Below are 18419 nucleotides of genomic sequence, written 5' to 3' on the forward strand. Positions count from 1 at the left end.
CAATTCTAAGTGTAGTAGCTCCACAGATCAATGATGACAGTTTTATCACCCTGCTCACAAGGTTATACGCTGTTAGCATGTTCCCTCCACCAGCTTTTACAAAACAGGCTTTTATCCACACCTCCCTGTTCATGACGGATTCCACCAACACTCTTTCTAGCATTTATTTTTCAGATAGTAGCTACAGTGCATTCAGAAAGTATTCAGACCCCTTCCCTGGAGAGAGAAAACCAAAACATTTCTGCAGCATTGAAGGTCCCCAAGAACACAGTGGCCTCCATCATTCTTAAATGGAAGAAGTTTGGAACCAACAAGACTCTTCCTAGAGCTGGCCGGCCGGCCAAACTGAGCACTCGGGGGAGAAGCGCCTTGGTCAGGGAGGTGACCAAGAACCCAATGCTCACTCTGACAGAGCTCCAGAGTTCTTGTATGGAGATGGGAGAACCTTCCAGAAGGACAACCATCTCTGCAGCACTCCACCAATCAGGACTTTATGGTAGAGTGGCCAGATGGAAGCCACTCCTCAGTAAAAGGCACATGACTGCCTGCTTGGAATTTGCCAAAAGACACCTAAAGGACTCTCAGACCATGAGAAACAAGATTCTCTGGTCTGATCTGATAAAACTCTTTGGCCTGAATGCCAAGTGTCATGTCTGGAGGAAACCTGGCACCATCCCTATGGTGAAGCATGGTGGTGGCAGCATCATGCTGCGGGGAGGTTTTTCTGCGGCAGGGACTGGGAGACTAGTCAGGGTCGAGGGAAAGATGAACAGAGCAAAGTACAGAGAGATCCATGATGAAAACCTGCTCCAGAGTGAAGGTTCAACTTTCAACAGGACAACGACCCTAAGCACACAGCCAAGACAACGCAGGAGTGGCTTCGGGACAAGTCTCTGAATGCTCAAGTGGCCCAGCCAGAGCCCGGACTTGAACCCGATCAAACATCTCTGGGGAGACTTAAAAATAGCTGTGCAGCGACGCTCCCCATCCAATCTGACAGAGCTTGAGAGGATCTGCATAGAACAATGAGAGAAACTCCCCAAATACAGGTATGCCAAGCTTGTAGCGTCATACCCAAGAAGACTTGGGTAATCACTGCCAAAGGTGCTTCAACAAAGTACTGAGGACTGAATGCTTATGTACATTTGATATTTATGTTTTTTTTTAATTTTTAATACATTTGCAAACATTTCTAAAAATCTGTTTTTGCTTTGTCATTATGGGGTATAGTGGGTAGATTGATGAGGGGGGGGGAATTATGTAATCAATTTTAGAATAAGTCGAGGGGTCTGAATACTTTCAGAATGCACTGTATATTGAAATAGGTTTTAGGCTTCTCCTAATTCTGATTATCATGGCTGTTCGTGGTCGTTTGGGCTTCTTTAGTAGAATGGACTGATTGTAAGTCTCTGTGAATAAGAGCGTCTGTTAAATGACTTGAATGTAAAATGTAACCCAGGTAGGCAACACCAGTCTGCAATGATGTGATATTCAAAATGTAGCCCAGGTAGGCAACACCAGTCTGCAATGATGTGATATTCAAAATGTAGCCCAGGTAAGCAACACCAGTCTGCAATGATGTGATATTCAAAATGTAGCCCAGGTAGGCAACACCAGTCTGCAATGATGTGATATTCAAAATGTAACACAGGTAGGTAGAGCTAGTCTGCAATGATCGTGAGATGTGATATTCAAAATGTAGCCCAGGTAGGTAGAGCTAGTCGGCAATGATTGTGAGATGTGATATTCAAAATGTAGCCCAGGTAGGTAGAGCTAGTCTGCAATGATCGTGAGATGTGATATTCAAAATGTAGCCCAGGTAGGTAGAGCTAGTCTGCAATGATCGTGAGATGTGATATTCAAAATGTAGCCCAGGTAGGTAGAGCTAGTCTGCAATGATTGTGAGATGTTGTATTCAAAATGTAGCCCAGGTAGGTAGAGCTAGTCTGCAATGATCGTGAGATGTGATATTCAAAATGTAGCCCAGGTAGGTAGAGCTAGTCTACCCATGAGAAAAGCAGTTGTGATCCCCCTCCCTCCCCTTCAGTTGAACAGCATGATTAATGAGCACCTTCCACTGGTGTTTCTTCTAATTGCCAGCCCACTCTGCTCAACCAGCATAATGCATACACACACAATGGGAGTAGAGAGATGGAGAGAGGGAGGGAGAGATCGAGAGAGAGATAGAGAGAAAACAGAGGGAGAAAGACAGCGAGAGAGGCTCCTTTCAGCCAGGTGCTTTCCATTTCTCCACGCATTAATCATTCTTCTTTCAATAACCTGGGTACATCCCAAAAGGCACCCTGTTCCCTATGTAGTGCACTCCTTTTTAGCCCAGGCTGTTGTCAAAAGTAATGCACTATACAGGGAATAGGAGGCCCGTTCAGCCAGACAGCTGGTTTCATGGAGGATGCTCTGACTGCCACGGTTGCTTGACAACAGCACGTTGAACAACTTTTTTAATGTTATCTGTGAAACCCACCAGCACCAAGATGTCTGTAAACGTAGCTCCTCCTCCCGGGATGGAGGCGGGGTCTTTGACCTTCCACACAATCATTTAAGTCTTTTGTCTTGTCTTCAATGAATGGAGCATAGACTAGACTACTTACACTGAGGCTCATACATTACCATACATTCATATTATTCATGCTTTCTTATCAACGGGCAGGTAGGCTATTTAAGTAGGGGGATTATTTTTCTGGGACCTGTACCTATCTTTTAATATCAACAACCTTACGTTATTTTTAGTATTACACAGTTATTGATTACTGTATTGTTGGGTTTAGAGTTAGCAAAAAATTAATTTCACTGTACTTGTGCATGTGAAAACAATAAAACTTAAACGTTTTTAAAATGGGAACACACCTCACTAATCCTATCAGATCTACAAGCTCTAGGATCATTAAGCGAAGTCATTCACTAGGCCTATGTCAGCATGAAAATAAAGCTATTTTACATACTTGTCACATTTTCCTCGTCACTGCATCGTGATGAATCAGCAGTTTGTAATTAATTCAATAATAAGCCTTTATAATTGATGTAGAGCTGTTTCTGCTTAGTCTGGCTCAGCAAAGCAAACGCCTGGCTGACAATTACACCCCCCCATCTCAAATAAAACACTGTTTATATCATACAATAAGGAGGGGGGTAGTTTAAACTTATTTTAAAGTCATATCTTTAAATCTATTGGCTAAGGAGGTGACAAATCACACATGACATCCAAACTGAGAATATCATCGGGGACCAGTTGTGTGTTGGGGGTCTGTGTTGGGGTCCGGGGATTTAATGCACACATCAACATCAGCTGTGGTATTGAATTTCACAGTGATTTTGAAGCTCAGGCAAGAGAAGCAACAACACAGTCTATCTGTCTATTGATCTGTTGTAACACCAGCGTCGGCGTGGCAACCCTTACAAGTGGCCCCGGCAGACACTTACAATAACGCTTTAGTTAGATGGCATGTGATGTACTTCGCACAACCTCATTCAAATAGAATGTTTAAGCCAACTGACATTATGCCCAAGTGGAATGCAATGTAACTGACATTATGCCCAAGTGGAATGCAATGTAACTGACATTATGCCCAAGTGGAATGCAATGTAACTGACATTATGCCCAAGTGGAATGCAATGTAACTGACATTATGCCCAAGTGGAATGCAATGTAACTGACATTATGCCCGAGTGAAATGCAATGTAACTGACATTATGCCCAAGTGGAATGCAATGTAACTGACATTATGCCCAAGTGGAATGCAATGTAACTGACATTATGCCCAAGTGGAATGCAATGTAACTGACATTATGCCCAAGTGGAATGCAATGTAACTGACATTATGCCCAAGTGGAATGCAATGTAACTGACATTATGCCCGAGTGAAATGCAATGTAACTGACATTATGCCCAAGTGGAATGCAATGTAACTGACATTATGTCCAAGTGGAATGCAATGTAACTGACACTACATTATCATAAGAAGATTAGTGTCAGGCTCCCAGATACTATCAAGCCTTTCTAAATTGCATTTCAAATAATAAAATAAATAAATACAAATAATAAATCAAATAAATTGGCATCAACTTAATTCCAAACCAGGCTACATATTGATGCGAGGTGGGCAATCAAACAACCTGATTCTCTATTAGAAGAGTCTGTATAATTTATAACTATTAGCTAGAGTTCTTCAATACAAACATGTCAACCTCTGTCCACGGAGGGTGTCCTAAAAGATTAACCAAACTTGGCAGTCAATGTGTGTGTTGCTCTGATCTGCCTCAGCCTCTGGTCCCACTACAACAACTCCAACACAGCACCTGGCTCTCCTGATCGCTAACAGCTTGCATCACTCGTCTCCATGGAGAAACCGTACACAGAACCCTACAAAGCCCAGATAGTGTTTACGGTCACATTGATGTCTCCAACATATTGACTGGATGACTCATCCTCACAGTACATCACTTCTACTGTCCCTGTATTGATCTACTGCTCAGGTTGACTACTCTGACCTGACTGTCCCTGACTGCCTGTCCCCTGGGATTCTTACATCCACTGATCGACTGACTGACTGACTGACTGACTGACTGACTGACTGACTGACTGGCTGGGACGGACGGATGAGTAGTCTGGCTCTGGCTGGCTTTTTCTTCTGCTGCTCACATTGTGCGAGGCTGAGGTGATTCAGGCTACAGGCTTAATACACATTTTAACTATTTTTTTTTGCTTTTAAAGTAACAATGACTTGGTGAATAAAGTGAGCACAAACTGTGCTTCTGCTTACTATTTGGGGCCTTGGCCAGGTTACTGTACAGTACTTTGTGACAAAGCTGTTGATGTAAAAAGGGCTTGATTCACTAACAACCACCTACCTTCCATTCTTTGATAGGGCGAATTTGACCCCCTCCTTTTGGAATGGCATCAGTCTCTGTTGTAGCTTGTCTGGGAGGACTGACAACTGACTGTCCCATCTCCTGTCAACATGGGAGTTCTGGGGATCACAATCCCTATCCTGGACCTCACTCATGGCCCGTCTTGACTTTTAGATGCCTTTGCAAAGAATGAAGAGAGAAAAACAACAGTAAGAAGAAAAACCAACCCTGGCTGACAATTAATCATCCAGACTGGCAATTAATCATCCAGACTGGCAATTAATCATCCAGACTGGCAATTAATCATCCAGACTGACAATTAATCATCCAGACTGGCAATTAATCATCCAGACTGGCAATTAATCATCCAGACTGGCAATTAATCATCCAGACTGACAATTAATCATCCAGACTGACAATTAATCATCCAGACTGACAATTAATCATCCAGACTGGCAATTAATCATCCAGACTGACAATTAATCATCCAGACTGACAATGAATCATCCGGACTGACAATTAATCACCCGGACTAACAATGAATCATCCAGACTGACAATGAATCATCCAGACTGACAATGAATCATCCAGACTGACAATGAATCATCCAGACTGACAATGAATCATCCGGACTGACAATTAATCACCCGGACTGACAATGAATCATCCAGACTGACAATGAATCATCCAGACTGACAATGAATCATCCAGACTGACAACGAATCATCCAGACTGACAACGAATCATCCGGACTGACAATGAATCATCCGGACTGACAATTAATCATCCAGACTGACAATGAATCATCCAGACTGACAATGAATCATCCAGACTGACAATGAATCATCCAGACTGGCTTTGGCATTTTGCAAAAAATTGAGGCACTACTCAAATTTGGCTCCATGCGGGTTCGATTCCCACGGGAGTCAGTATGAAAATGTATGCACCAACTAATGTAAGATTCTATGGATAAGAGCGTCTGCTAAATGACTAAAATGCATTCAGTGCTGTTTTACAGCTTGGTGGCACCATGTCTCAGCTCAACTGTCATCTCATAGCATGGATTTACCTGCGACAATATCAGGAACAGGCTGCTGAACTGCCACGAGATGACTGCTCCTCTGCTCTTATTGGTAAGGTGCTAAGAGACTGCTGGGTTACCCAGTTGAAGGATATCTGTTAAGGTAAGACAAAGAACGAGAAGACTATTGGTGCTAGGAAGAATAGGGATACAGGAGGATGGTTACAAAGGTACTCTGACAAATACGGTTACATTAACTTCCACGGTAACGTTAGCTAACTAGCTAGCTATGCACAGCAAATTCCCATCCACGTTTTTAGCTACAGCTCAACCCACTTCAAATGTACAAGAGATTATACATGCTAAGGCTTTGCACTTGTTAGTTTGAAAAAAAATACATTAGTAAGAGGATACAGACCACCAGTGCAGAAATGTTTTGATATAGATTTGCATGTGCAGTAGTTTCGCGGGAAACTTTGACAGCAGCTACGTAGTTTGCGTAGCGGATTCCATAGGAGTTGCGTTCAAGATAAGACGCCTGCAACTTTCTAGAATCTTGACTAAAAAGCTGTTTAAAAATATATATATAATTCCAACGATACTTTTCTAAGTGATTTCAAATTCATATAAACGTTTCTACCAGACTCAAAAGCATGCTCAATACATCTAATTTTAGTAGTACATGACCCCTACAGTAGAACGATCACTGGACGCTCATTCGGATTTGCTGGGCAGACTGTCAGTCCCGGTGCTTCCTGCTGTACTCTCCAATTTCCCGTTTCGTCTTGTGCTGAATGTTAGCCTCGGTCTGTTGCGGCTACACACTGATCTTTCCCTGGCCACACGCAGCTGTTTTTATAAATCATTCTGTTTTTGTCAACGTTTCTGGTAAGACAACATGTGTTTGTTTCTTCGCACACGTTCTTTGTGGGGATTAACGGTGAATTTGTGTAGTTAGGTTATCAAATGACCATTTTAGTGGCAAATTTAGCTAGCTTAGTTCGCTAACTAGCTAAGGTCGGAATAATTTGTCGAGCTGAAGGGCTACGTTAGCTAACTAGCTTGTTGGCTAGCTAGCTAAACTCAAACGAATTCAAAGATCAACTTGGCACAGGTAAGAGTTGCGTTTAGATGGCTTGATTTTAATACAAACAAGTCATTGGTAACGAGCTAGTTAGCTAAACTAGGTATCATTTATCGTGGTTGGCTAACGTACCTAGCTTCCCCCGAAGCGCCGCAAGCAAGGCCTGCTCGTTTGCCTCATCAACAACTAGCTAGCTTTGCAAACTCGCTGTTGGCTAGTTAACAATAGTAACTAGCTAGTTAGTTATGCATTTTAGACATGCAGGAATGATACCTCTGTACAAACTAAATATACATGTTTGAAATAACACTGTTCTAGTTAGCTCTAGTTGGTAGAACTAAGGAACACTAACGTTATACCCTGCAGTTCGTGCCTTCCGAAGTAACTTTGTTTTCGCGTTAACTGTCCGCTAATGGCAATGGTTCACGTTCACCAGCCTGTATATGTCAGTGTGAGAATAAATAACATGCTAAAATGGTGGAGAGAACAACGTTACTCCCCAGTCCGAGGTACCTGTTGAGAAAATCCACAAGAGGTGTCCGTTCACAATACACAAACAAAACACTCCATCACATAGTCCTCGAGCTCTGGTGCAGTTCATAATTGGAGCGTGGACAACATCTTATTTCAAGGCATGTCATGACGCTAAAGCCCCACTAACTAGTTGGGCTAATTGTGTTTGACATATTCTGCATGACACTTCTCTTCATGTATCATGTTCAGCTGTCCTCATATCGCTTGCTATTCCTCTTGTCAGAGGGATGGAGTGCTGAAAGAACGGTCACTGACAGGGCTTGTCTTCAGACTTTCATTCTAAAGTAGGGAATGTATTAATGTTCAATCACTATCATGCCACCAATAACGTGTAATTTGATTGCCAATATGCTGGGATCTCTCTATGCAGGCATACCTGGGCTCCCGAGTGGTGCAGCAGTCTAAGGCACTGCATCTCAGTGCTTGAGGCGTCACTACAGACACCCTGGGTCGAATCCAGGCTGTATCACAACCGGCTGGAGTCCCATAGGGCGGCCAGTGTAGGCCATCATTAAAAATAATTTGTTCTTAACTGACTTTCCTAGCTAAATAGAGGTAAAAACATAGACGTACTTACAGTAATTATGGTGCCTACCATTGGCTTGGCTGGTGTGATGAAGTGTTTTTTATTATACTAAAGTAAATGGGTGACATGTCAGCTCAGTGTCCTTCCTACCGCTTCTATAATGAGGATGCAGAGTCTACTACAGGAGTGTTTCCCTGCTGTCTGTTCAACCCAAGGGATGCTCATTAGGATAGTATTATGCTATTGCCATAAATGGAGAACTCGGTGGGGAAATATAGCCTAACTAAGCACATCCGTCACTTCTCACAGCAAATTAAAACGCAACGCCTAATAGGCTAATGTATGAAGCGTTGCCGAGACACCGCAGTTTTGTTGAAATAGTGGTCCCTTTTTTGTCTGGCTTTGGAGTTTGTTAATCAAAGAGGGAAGGCTCCAGTTAGCTGATAGCTAGATGCAGAACCCCACTGTGGGCTTGTTTGATGAGTAGTTCTATTGTTTTAGGACTATAGGACTATAGCTGGGTTTGAGAGTGACTTATGCTAGGCTACAGTTTTATACATGTCACTGCCGTATTGTATTTAATGTCTAGTTAGAAAGTCAAGGAGGCACACTTGCCTGAGTTATGAACTATCTATCCTGGTTGTCTAGTGCTGCCATTAATAATTCTGTGCCGAGGCTCACCGATTTGGCTTTCATTGCTGGAGGCTCTGCCGTTAGGAGTGCAGTGACACAACTCTTGATTTATGTCCAAATTAGGGGTGTAAATTGAGAATATTGAATAGTCTGATGCTGTGTAATTTCTTCTTTAATTACTCAGGTGTGTGTCTGTGCATTTGTGTGTGGTGGGGGGAGGGAAATCATGATGAATTTGTATGCTTAAATGCTTTATGTTCTTATCCAACTTCCTCCTCGTGATATAGTCAGACAGACGTCAGTAACGTAGGTAGGCCCATCCGGTTTCACAGCTTGACACAGTGAACATTGCAACATGATTGATTCCTCTTTGTTTATCGATTGTGTGCATCAAAGGAGACTACTGGCAGTTTGCGAGGCTGTTGGGTTTATGAGATTCAGTGACCGTGTTGGTGGCGTAGCTACTTCAGTTGGTGGACTTGTAACTGTAGTGAAAAATGTGATCAGATCAGTTGTCACCAGCGTCTGTTGCTAAGGGACAGGGAGAGCTTTCCTCCTACCCTGACAGCATCTATTATTTACTTCAGTTTTTAAGGGATTGGAACAAATAACACCTGATTTCCCCTATATTCCCCTACGTTTTATGATCACTCTGAACGTCTCCATTAATTAGTAGCACTGTAACATACTACAATTGACTTGAGCATATTTTCTGTGGTTAGTTGTAGAGCTGGGCGGTACACCGTATTTTACGATATACTGGTATTGATGCATGGACCGGTTTGGGTTTTTACTTTACCTTCTATAACGGTATTTAAAATGTTTGGTTTGTTAAATGTGATACACCGTGTGTATAGTCGTCTCTCTCTGCTCTCCAACTATCCATTCTGCTTTCCACACAGACCTAGCCCCATCTAGCCCCATTTGTTGTTGTTTGACCACGAGACACTTGCGTTCAGTTTGCATGGTCAATGTAGCACATGCAAAAATGTTAATGACAACGATGCTGTTTTCATTTAGCTTCTTAATGTAAATCCCCTAGCGTTCTAAAATTACACTATTAGCTTGTGTTTCTTACATCTGCCAACCGCTAGTTTGTCTTGGCAAGTTTGGCCTAAATCTTGTTTGCCGCTCATCGCTAGTTAGCTGGCTAGCTAGCTAACTAGTTAAAATCCAAATCACAGTGTATTTGGTCACATACACATGGTTAGCGGATGTTAATGGTCACATACACATGGTTAGAGGATGTTAATGGTCACATACACATGCTTAGAGGATGTTAATGGTCACATACACATGGTTAGAGGATGTTAATGGTCACATACACATGGTTAGAGGATGTTATTGGTCACATACACATGGTTAGAGGATGTTAATGGTCACATACACATGGTTAGAGGATGTTAATGGTCACATACACATGGTTAGAGGATGTTATTGGTCACATACACATGGTTAGAGGATGTTAATGGTCACATACACATGGTGAGCAGATGTTAATGGTCACACACATGGTTAGCAGATGTTATTGGTCACATACACATGGTTAGCAGATGTTATTGGTCACATACACATGGTTAGCAGATGTTAATGGTCACATACACATGGTTAGAGGATGTTAATGGTCACATACACATGGTTAGAGGATGTTAATGGTCACATACACATGCTTAGAGGATGTTAATGGTCACATACACATGCTTAGAGGATGTTAATGGTCACATACACATGGTTAGAGGATGTTAATGGTCACATACACATGGTTAGAGGATGTTATTGGTCACATACACATGGTTAGAGGATGTTAATGGTCACATACACATGGTTAGAGGAGTAGAGTAGAGTAATCTAACAATTCCCCAACAACTACCTAATACACACACAAGTGAAGGGATGGAATAAGAATATGTACATATAAATATATGGATGATTGATGGCCGAGCGGTATAGGCGAGATGCAATAGGTGGTATAAAATACAGTATATACATATGAGATGAGTAATGTAAGATATGTAGACATTATTTAAAGTGACTTGTGATCCATTTATTAAAGTGGCCAATGATTTGATTCCGTATATAGTAGAGGTCGACCGATTGTGATTTTTCAATACCGATTATTGGAGGACCCCAAAAAAAAGCAGATACCGATTTTCTTTAAAAAACGTTTTATATATATGTAATAATGACAAGTACAACAATACTGAATGAACACTTATTTTAACTTAATTAATACGTCAATAAAATCTATTTATTCTCAAATAAATAATGAAACGTGTTCAATTTGGTTTAAATAATGCAAAAACAAAGTGTTGAAGAAAGTAAAGGTGCAATATGTGCCATGTGAGAAAGCTAACGTTTCAGTTCCTTGCTCAGAACATGAGAACAGCTGGTCGTTCCTTTTAACATGAGTCTTCAATATTCCCAGGTAAGAAGTTTTAGGTTGTGGTTATTATAGGACTATTTCTCTCTCTACCATTTGTATTTCATATACTTTTGACTATTGGATGTTCTAATGGGTACTTTAGTAATGCCAGTCTAATCTCGGGAGTTGAAAGGCTTGAAGTCATAAACAGCTCAATGCTTGAAGCAAAGCGAAGAGCTGCTGGCAAATGCACGAAAGTGCTGTTTGAATGAACGCTTACGAGCCTGCTGCTGCCTACCACCGCTCAGACTGCTCTATCAAATCATAGACTTAATTATAATATAACACACAGAAATACGAGCCTTAGGTCATTAATATGGTCAAATCCGGAAACTATAATTTCGAAAACAAGACGTTTATTCTTTCAGTGAAATACGGAACCGTTCCGTTCTAACGGATGGCATCCATAAGTCTAAATATTCCTGTTACGTTGTAACAACCTTCAATGTTATGTCATAATGTTATGTCATAATTACATAAAATTCTGACAAATTGGTTCGCAACGAGCCAGGCAGCCCAAACTGTTGCATATACCCTGACTGCGTGCAATGAACGCAAGAGAAGTGACACAATTTCACCTGGTTAATATTGCCTGCTAACCTGGATTTCTTTTAGCTAAATATGCAGGTTTAAAAAATATATATACTTGTGTTTTGATTTTAAGAAAGGCATTGATGTTTATGGTTAAGTACACATTGGAGCAACGACAGTCGTTGATAGGTTTAATGCTAGCTAGCAACTTACCTTTGCTTACTGCATTCGCGTAACAGGCAGACTCCTCGTGAGGCAGGTGGTTAGAGCGTTGGACCAGTTAACTGTAATGTTGCAAGATTGGATTCCCGAGCTGACAAGGTAAAAATCTGTCATTCTGCCTCGTTCCTAGGCCGTCATTGAAAATAAGAATGTTCTTAACTGACTTGCCTGGTTAAATAAAGATTAAATAAAGGTGTAAAAAAATATAGATATAAAAAAAATCGGCGCCCAAAAATACTGATTTCCGATTGCTATGAAAACTTGAAATCGGCCCTAATTAATCGGCCATTCCGATTTAATCGGTCGACCTCTAGTTTAGACCTAAATCAGCATGTTTGTGCAACAGTGTCTTCTAAATCAAAGGGGAATACGCAAAGCACGAATATGTTCGCTACATGAAGTAGCTAAGAGAACATTCAATGTAGCCAAAGGTTATAGAGTCCCCTTGGAAACGCTTAACTATTTTGGTTCCTACCTTGTCACAATAACTCCTTCCTGGCATTTTCACTCGTTGTCATGTCAAACAACACTGTATTCCAAGTGCCCACTATTATATTCTAACTATAGAATTAGAATAGTCATTCTATTTTCATGATTCCAACAGGTCACAAGTGTTTTACTCTAAAGTCAAAGTCAAGTCAAATTCCAATTGCAACGTTTGGTTCAAAATAAGGCCTGTATTGTTTGTCCACATCATGCAGCCATGTGTGGCAGTGTGGAAATGATCTCAAATGAGTGCAGGAACTTATGAAAATGCTGAAAATGATTTTTGTTTGAATTTGAACAATGAGAATGGAGAAAGACCCATTTTGAAATCACATAGTATCAATGTGTTGCCACCCTAGGATCACTCACTACTCATAAAGAACATGTATGACTTTTTTATTATTCAAAAACCTAAAATAGTGGCAAATACCATCCATTTTTTGTTTTATGCAGTAATATGATATTTGGGCCATATTGCCCGGCACTAGTTGGTTGGAGCAGTCTTGTGCTTTGTCTCCGTCTGGTTGAAATATACCCAACTGTAATGAGCAAGGTACACTTTGAACAGCTTGTCCTCTCATTGGACATCCATCCCCTCCCATGGTGTGTCCTGTTCTCTCATTGGCCATCCATCCCATGGAGCGTGGTTTGTTCTGTTCTCTCATTGCTGTATATGGGGAGACAGATGCCCATCCTGTCTCTCTTGTCTGTCTCTCTCCTCTCTGTCCCCCTACTCTCTCTCTCTCCTCTCTGTCCCCCTACTCTCTCTCTCTTTCCTCTCTGTCCCCCTACTCTCTCTCTCTTTCCTCTCTCTCTCTCCTCTCTGTCCCCCCACTCTCTCCTCTCTGTCCCCCTACTCCCTACTCTCTCTCTCGCTCTTTCCTCTCTGTCTCTCTCTTTCCTCTGTCTCTCTCCTCTCCTCCCCTCTGAGGAGGGAGCTCCTGTTTTCCTTTGTCCCTCGCCTCCCTCCTCTGGTGTAAGCGCATGGCAGGGCAGCAGAATCGGTAATGAAGAAAGTGCCCAATTTAGCCTCCTCAGCCGCGCGCTCCTCTGAGATGTGCTTCCTGCCTGCCTCTCTGCCTGGGTGCAGCGAGGCGGGATGCTGTGAGTGGCTGAGCTAGAGCTGACATCACAGGGGCCAGCTGTTGATTTGGTGCTGTCTCTGAGGCTGGGGCGAGTCACTGACTCTGTCAGGCGCCTACTGAGGGGCTCTGGCAGGTAGACACACACACACACCCGAACCCACGACGATAGAAGGCTGTGTGAGACTGCTGCAGGGAGCGAGTCGCTCCGAGCAGCTACGTCCTCCTCAACCAATGCTGCCTTGGGTACTACGGACTCCTCCAAAAGCTTGCAATGAACATAAGGAGGGCTACTATGTGGCAGGTAGGTCTTGGTTTCTGTCCTTACCAAATATTTTGTATTTGGTGAAGGAAGGAGCACATTGGAAAATCAGGAGTAATGGTTTAAGTGCCAGATAATAGCTACTAAGGCTTTTGGTAGACTTTTCAGACTTGAATAATTCAGACATTGTGCTGGGTTCGCAATCATCTGTCTGTCACTATCTAAGACCTTGAGCTTCATTTTTGAAAGCTGTGATTTATTGTTGAGGTTCAGTTTTGGTGGCTATGTTTTCAATATGATCCTATTGAGACGCAGTTAAACATCACAGCAGTCTTCTACAATATGATCCTATTGAGACGCAGTTAAACATCACAGCAGTCTTCTACAATATGATCTAAGCTACAGTTGTGAATTTCTTTAACCATTTAAGCCACAGGGTTTATCTGATGACGATAAGGGCTCGGTTTCCAAAGGATGCACAGCAAGGCTGCTTTCAGTGAACAGGGGATCTGTAGACTGTGTTCAGTGTGTTGGGGATCTGTAGACTGTGTTCAGTGTGTTGGGGATCTGTAGACTGTTCAGTGAACAGGGGATCTGTAGACTGTGTTCAGTGAACAGGGGATCTGTAGACTGTGTTCAGTGAACAGGGGATCTGTAGACTGTGTTCAGTGAACAGGGGATCTGTAGACTGTGTTCAGTGAACAGGGGATCTGTAGACTGTGTTCAGTGAACAGGGGATCTGTAGACTGTGTTCAGTGAACAGGGGATCTGTAGACTGTGTTCAGTGAACAGGGGATCTGTAGACTGTGTTGGGGATCTGTAGACTGTGTTGGGGATCTGTAGACTGTGTTGGGGATCTGTAGACTGTGTTGGGGATCTGTAGACTGTGTTCAGTGAACAGGGGATCTGTAGACTGTGTTCAGTGTGTTGGGGATCTATAGACTGTGTTGACTGTGTTCAGTGTGTTGGGGAACAGGGGATCTGTAGACTGTGTTCAGTGTGTTGGGGATCTGTAGACTGTGTTCAGTGAATCCCCAATATGAATTTAGCAGCAACGCACCTACACTGCTAAATCGTGGCCTTCACTACAAATAAAAATATATATATATATATATACTTTTCGGGATAGGAAAACGTTTCCCGTTTAAACCTAAACAACTAAAACCAGATATAAAGTATGTAGAAAATATAATGGAGCAATAAATGTATCAATAAGATCATCTTTGAGAACTAACAATCAGGGAGAATCTAAAATTCCCCAAATGTCTTCACACTGCCACCGCTGCTGAAAAAAATCCTAGGGGAAACACTGCAATGTGTTGGTGAACAGGGGCTGTGTTCTGATTACCGTTGTGTCTTGGCGTGGCTTTCTTTCATCAGCGCACTAATGACCATATATATAAGCCATTAAGAGGCTTGTGTTGCGTTGTCTCTGCACAGCTTGCATTTCTGCTCCTCTGTATATTGTTTCTGCAGGTGTTTCTGTTATTACAAATGGGTTTTTAATGACTGACTCCACTAGTGTGATGTACAGAGCCTTCAGAAAGTATTCATACCCCTTGACTTATTCCACATTTTGTTCCAGACGGAATTCAAAATGGATAAAATATAATTTATCTCACCCATCTACACTATACCCCCATAATGACAATGAAAATATGTTTTTAGGAATGTTAGTTAATTTATTGTAAATAAAATACTGAAATATGTAAGTATTCACACACCCAGAGTCATTACTTTGTAGAAGTACCTTTTGGTAGCGATTACGGCTGTGTGTCTTTCTGTGTAAGTCTCCAAGAGCTTTCCACACCTGGTTTGTGCAACATTTGCCCATTTATATAAATAGATATATTTTCATAATTCTTCAAGCTCTGTCAAATTAGTTGTTTGTCATTGCTAGACAACCATTTTCAGGTCTTGCCATAGATTTGAGTCAACTTGTTTTAGGTTATTGTCCTGCTGAAAGGTGAATTAATCTCCACTGAGAGAAACCAGACTAAACCAGGTTTTCCTCTAGGATTTTTCCTGTGCTTAGCTCTTTAAAAAAAAATCCTAAATAACTCCCCAGTCCTTAACGATTACAAGCAAACCCATAACATGATGCAGCCACCACTATTTGCCCTAAACATAACACTTTGTATTCAGGACAAACAGTTAATTGCTTTGTCTATTTTTTTTGCAGTACTATTTTACTGCGTTGTTGCAAATAGGATGCATGTTTAGTATTTGTTTTTCACTCTGTCATTTAGGTTAGTATTGTAGAGTAACTATAATGTTGTTGATCCATCCTCAGTTTTCTCCTGTCACAGCCATTAAACTCTGTACCTGTTTTAAAGTAGCCATTGTCCTCATGGTGAAAACCCAGAGCGGTGTCCTTCCTCTCCGGCAATTGGCTTAGGAAGGACGCCTGTGTCTTTGTCGAGACGGGGTGTGTTGATACATCATCCAAAGTGTAATTAGTAACTTCAACGTGCTCAAAGGGATATGCAATGTCTGCTTTTATTTGCCCTGGTTTGAGAGGCATTGGAAAATCTCCTTGGTTTTTGTGGTTGAATCTGTGTTTGAAATTCACTGTTCGACTGAGGGACCTTACAATTATTGGTATGTGTGGGGTACAGAGAGGAGACGGTCATTCAAAAAATCACGTTAAACACTTATTTCACTCACAGTGAGTCCATGCAACTTATGTGACTTGTTAAGCACATTTACCTGTAATTGAGGCTGAGTGACGAAATGAATACCTTTTAGTCTACTCTTTATACCCCCGAGGGCTTAAGTCTCAATGATCATCAGCTCTCTCTAATCAATAACTCTCCTTATTATCAGACGTGGCTTTGACCCGGGGTACGGGCTTATTTACCCTGTTCAACACACTGATTATCAATGTCTTTTATTAGGCTTAAAGTAAACAGTATTACTATTCCTGGGAAGTGATGGTTGGTTGCCCAATGCATTAGATCTTTCTATGCTTTTTCCTCTGTTGTTTTCTGTGTGACTGTAGAGCTGGAGAAGACCGCCTCATGGATGTGTCTGTCTGTTGGCTACACAGTATGTTGGATGGATGGATGGAGGGATGGAGGGAGGGATGGATGGATGGATGGAGGGATGGATGGATGGAGGGATGGAGGGCTGGATGGATGGATGGATGGCTGGATGGATGGCTTTGGCTGCTTTTCTCTGCTCTTGTATTGTTCCATCCTCCTACACACAGTCTGGGAGGGAGAGTCTCTCCCCTCGCTTGCTCCCCCCTGCTTTCCCCCCAGCACTTGGGCGGGGTACCGCCCAAGCCTAGTGTGTACCGCCCTGTCTGTGCGTGCAATCAGAATGGCCTCTTGTGCATTCCACAGGAGCAATTTCCTATTCGCTGTGCTAACATAATTGTCATTGAGTGGTCCATTTACAGCCGGCATATGATTAGTTAGCTCCCATTCCCCTGTCTGGCAGAGTGGCTGTGCCCTTTTGACCTCATTGTGGGTTTTTGAGAACACATTTTCATGGGCAGAAAAGTGTAGCGTGGAAAAAGGCTTAGGCACTTATTCACCACTTCTACAGGCAGGCAGTATGGGTGTGTTTGTACCGTGGGGAATGGAGATAAAGGGACTGTGAAGAGGCTCTTTACGGTTCAACCACTCAGATCAACTCAGAGTCTCAGAGTCTGTTGTCAAATACAGAGGAGCTGCTCAGTAACAGGAGACCCAGAGGATTCTACTGGGCTGTGTGTGTGTGTTTCCTTGGGTACGTGAAGACTTCTGGTCTGTTTGCCTGCCAGTGTTTATTCGTGTGTGTGTGTGTCACACTGCGTTCCATCTGCATGCATTAAGCCCCCCTGTCCCTGACACCAACTCCCCCGTGTGTCACACAGACTGTCCCTGACACAGAACTGACACTGACATTGATCTCCTGAACTCAGCGGCTAGCTCAGCCCTGCTGTTCCTCCCTGTCTGTGCAGCACAGCTCTGACTCCTAATGCAGCTTGTGTCTGGGGCCAGAATCTCTCTTGCTGTCTGTCTGGTTGGTTGAGTTTTACTGGTGTCACCAGCTAGTAGGGCTGACTGTAGTCTGTAGTCATGTGAAGTTCCACACCTCTTTGTGTTGCTGCTGACTGCCAGACTGGAGGTTACCTTTGGTCTAGTAGTGTCTGCAGTTTACTGTCAAACCAGGATCTGCATACACAGCAAGGTATGATGAGGTAGGGTGGGGTAGGGTGGGGTGGGGTATGGTGCGGTATGGTATGGTGAGGTGAAAAAGGATTAATAAGTGAGCAGGAATCCACCACTTATCTGGCAGCATGCATGGGTCTGCTTCCCACTGGCCCGACGGGACTGTGTGGAGACGAGACTGTGTGGAGACGGGACTGCCTACTGGTTGCCAGAGAGAGCTACTGTGCGCTCTGCCCGGTAGATGGCACTGGGCTCTGGGACTAGGAGGAGACGGGACTGCCTACTGGTTTCCAGAGAGAGCCAGAGAGAGCTTACTGTGGCGGGCGCTCTGCCCGGTAGATGGCACTGGGCTCTGGGACTAGGAGGAGACGGGACTGCCTACTTGTTGCCAGAGAGAGCTACTGTGGCGGGCGCTCTGCCCGATAGATGGCTCTGGGACTAGGAGGAGACGGGACTGTGTGGAGACAGGACTGCCTACTGGTTGCCAGAGAGAGCTACTGTGGCGGGCGCTCTGCCCGGTAGATGGCACTGGGCTCTGGGACTAGGAGGAGACGGGACTGTGTGGAGACAGGACTGCCTACTGGTTGCCA

The 18419-nt window shown here is 43.0% G+C and overlaps 1 protein-coding gene and 1 pseudogene across 6 annotated transcripts in view; one reads left to right on the top strand and one right to left on the bottom strand.

The window, feature by feature from the left end:
• Positions 1–2557, bottom strand: part of LOC139373935 (DNA annealing helicase and endonuclease ZRANB3-like) — a 39301-nt pseudogene extending 36744 nt beyond the window's left edge.
• A 4068-nt stretch (positions 2558–6625) lies between these two features.
• Positions 6626–18419, top strand: part of LOC139372921 (R3H domain-containing protein 1-like) — a 52934-nt gene continuing 41140 nt past the window's right edge. For all 6 annotated transcript variants that reach the window (XM_071112786.1, XM_071112789.1, XM_071112787.1 and 3 more), the window contains exon 1: positions 6626–6775. The gene's annotated coding sequence lies outside the window, so the exon portion shown is untranslated. The remainder of the gene's footprint in view (positions 6776–18419) is intronic.

Source organism: Oncorhynchus clarkii, chromosome 18, assembly GCF_045791955.1.
Source record: "Oncorhynchus clarkii lewisi isolate Uvic-CL-2024 chromosome 18, UVic_Ocla_1.0, whole genome shotgun sequence".
Lineage (NCBI taxonomy): Eukaryota > Metazoa > Chordata > Actinopteri > Salmoniformes > Salmonidae > Oncorhynchus > Oncorhynchus clarkii.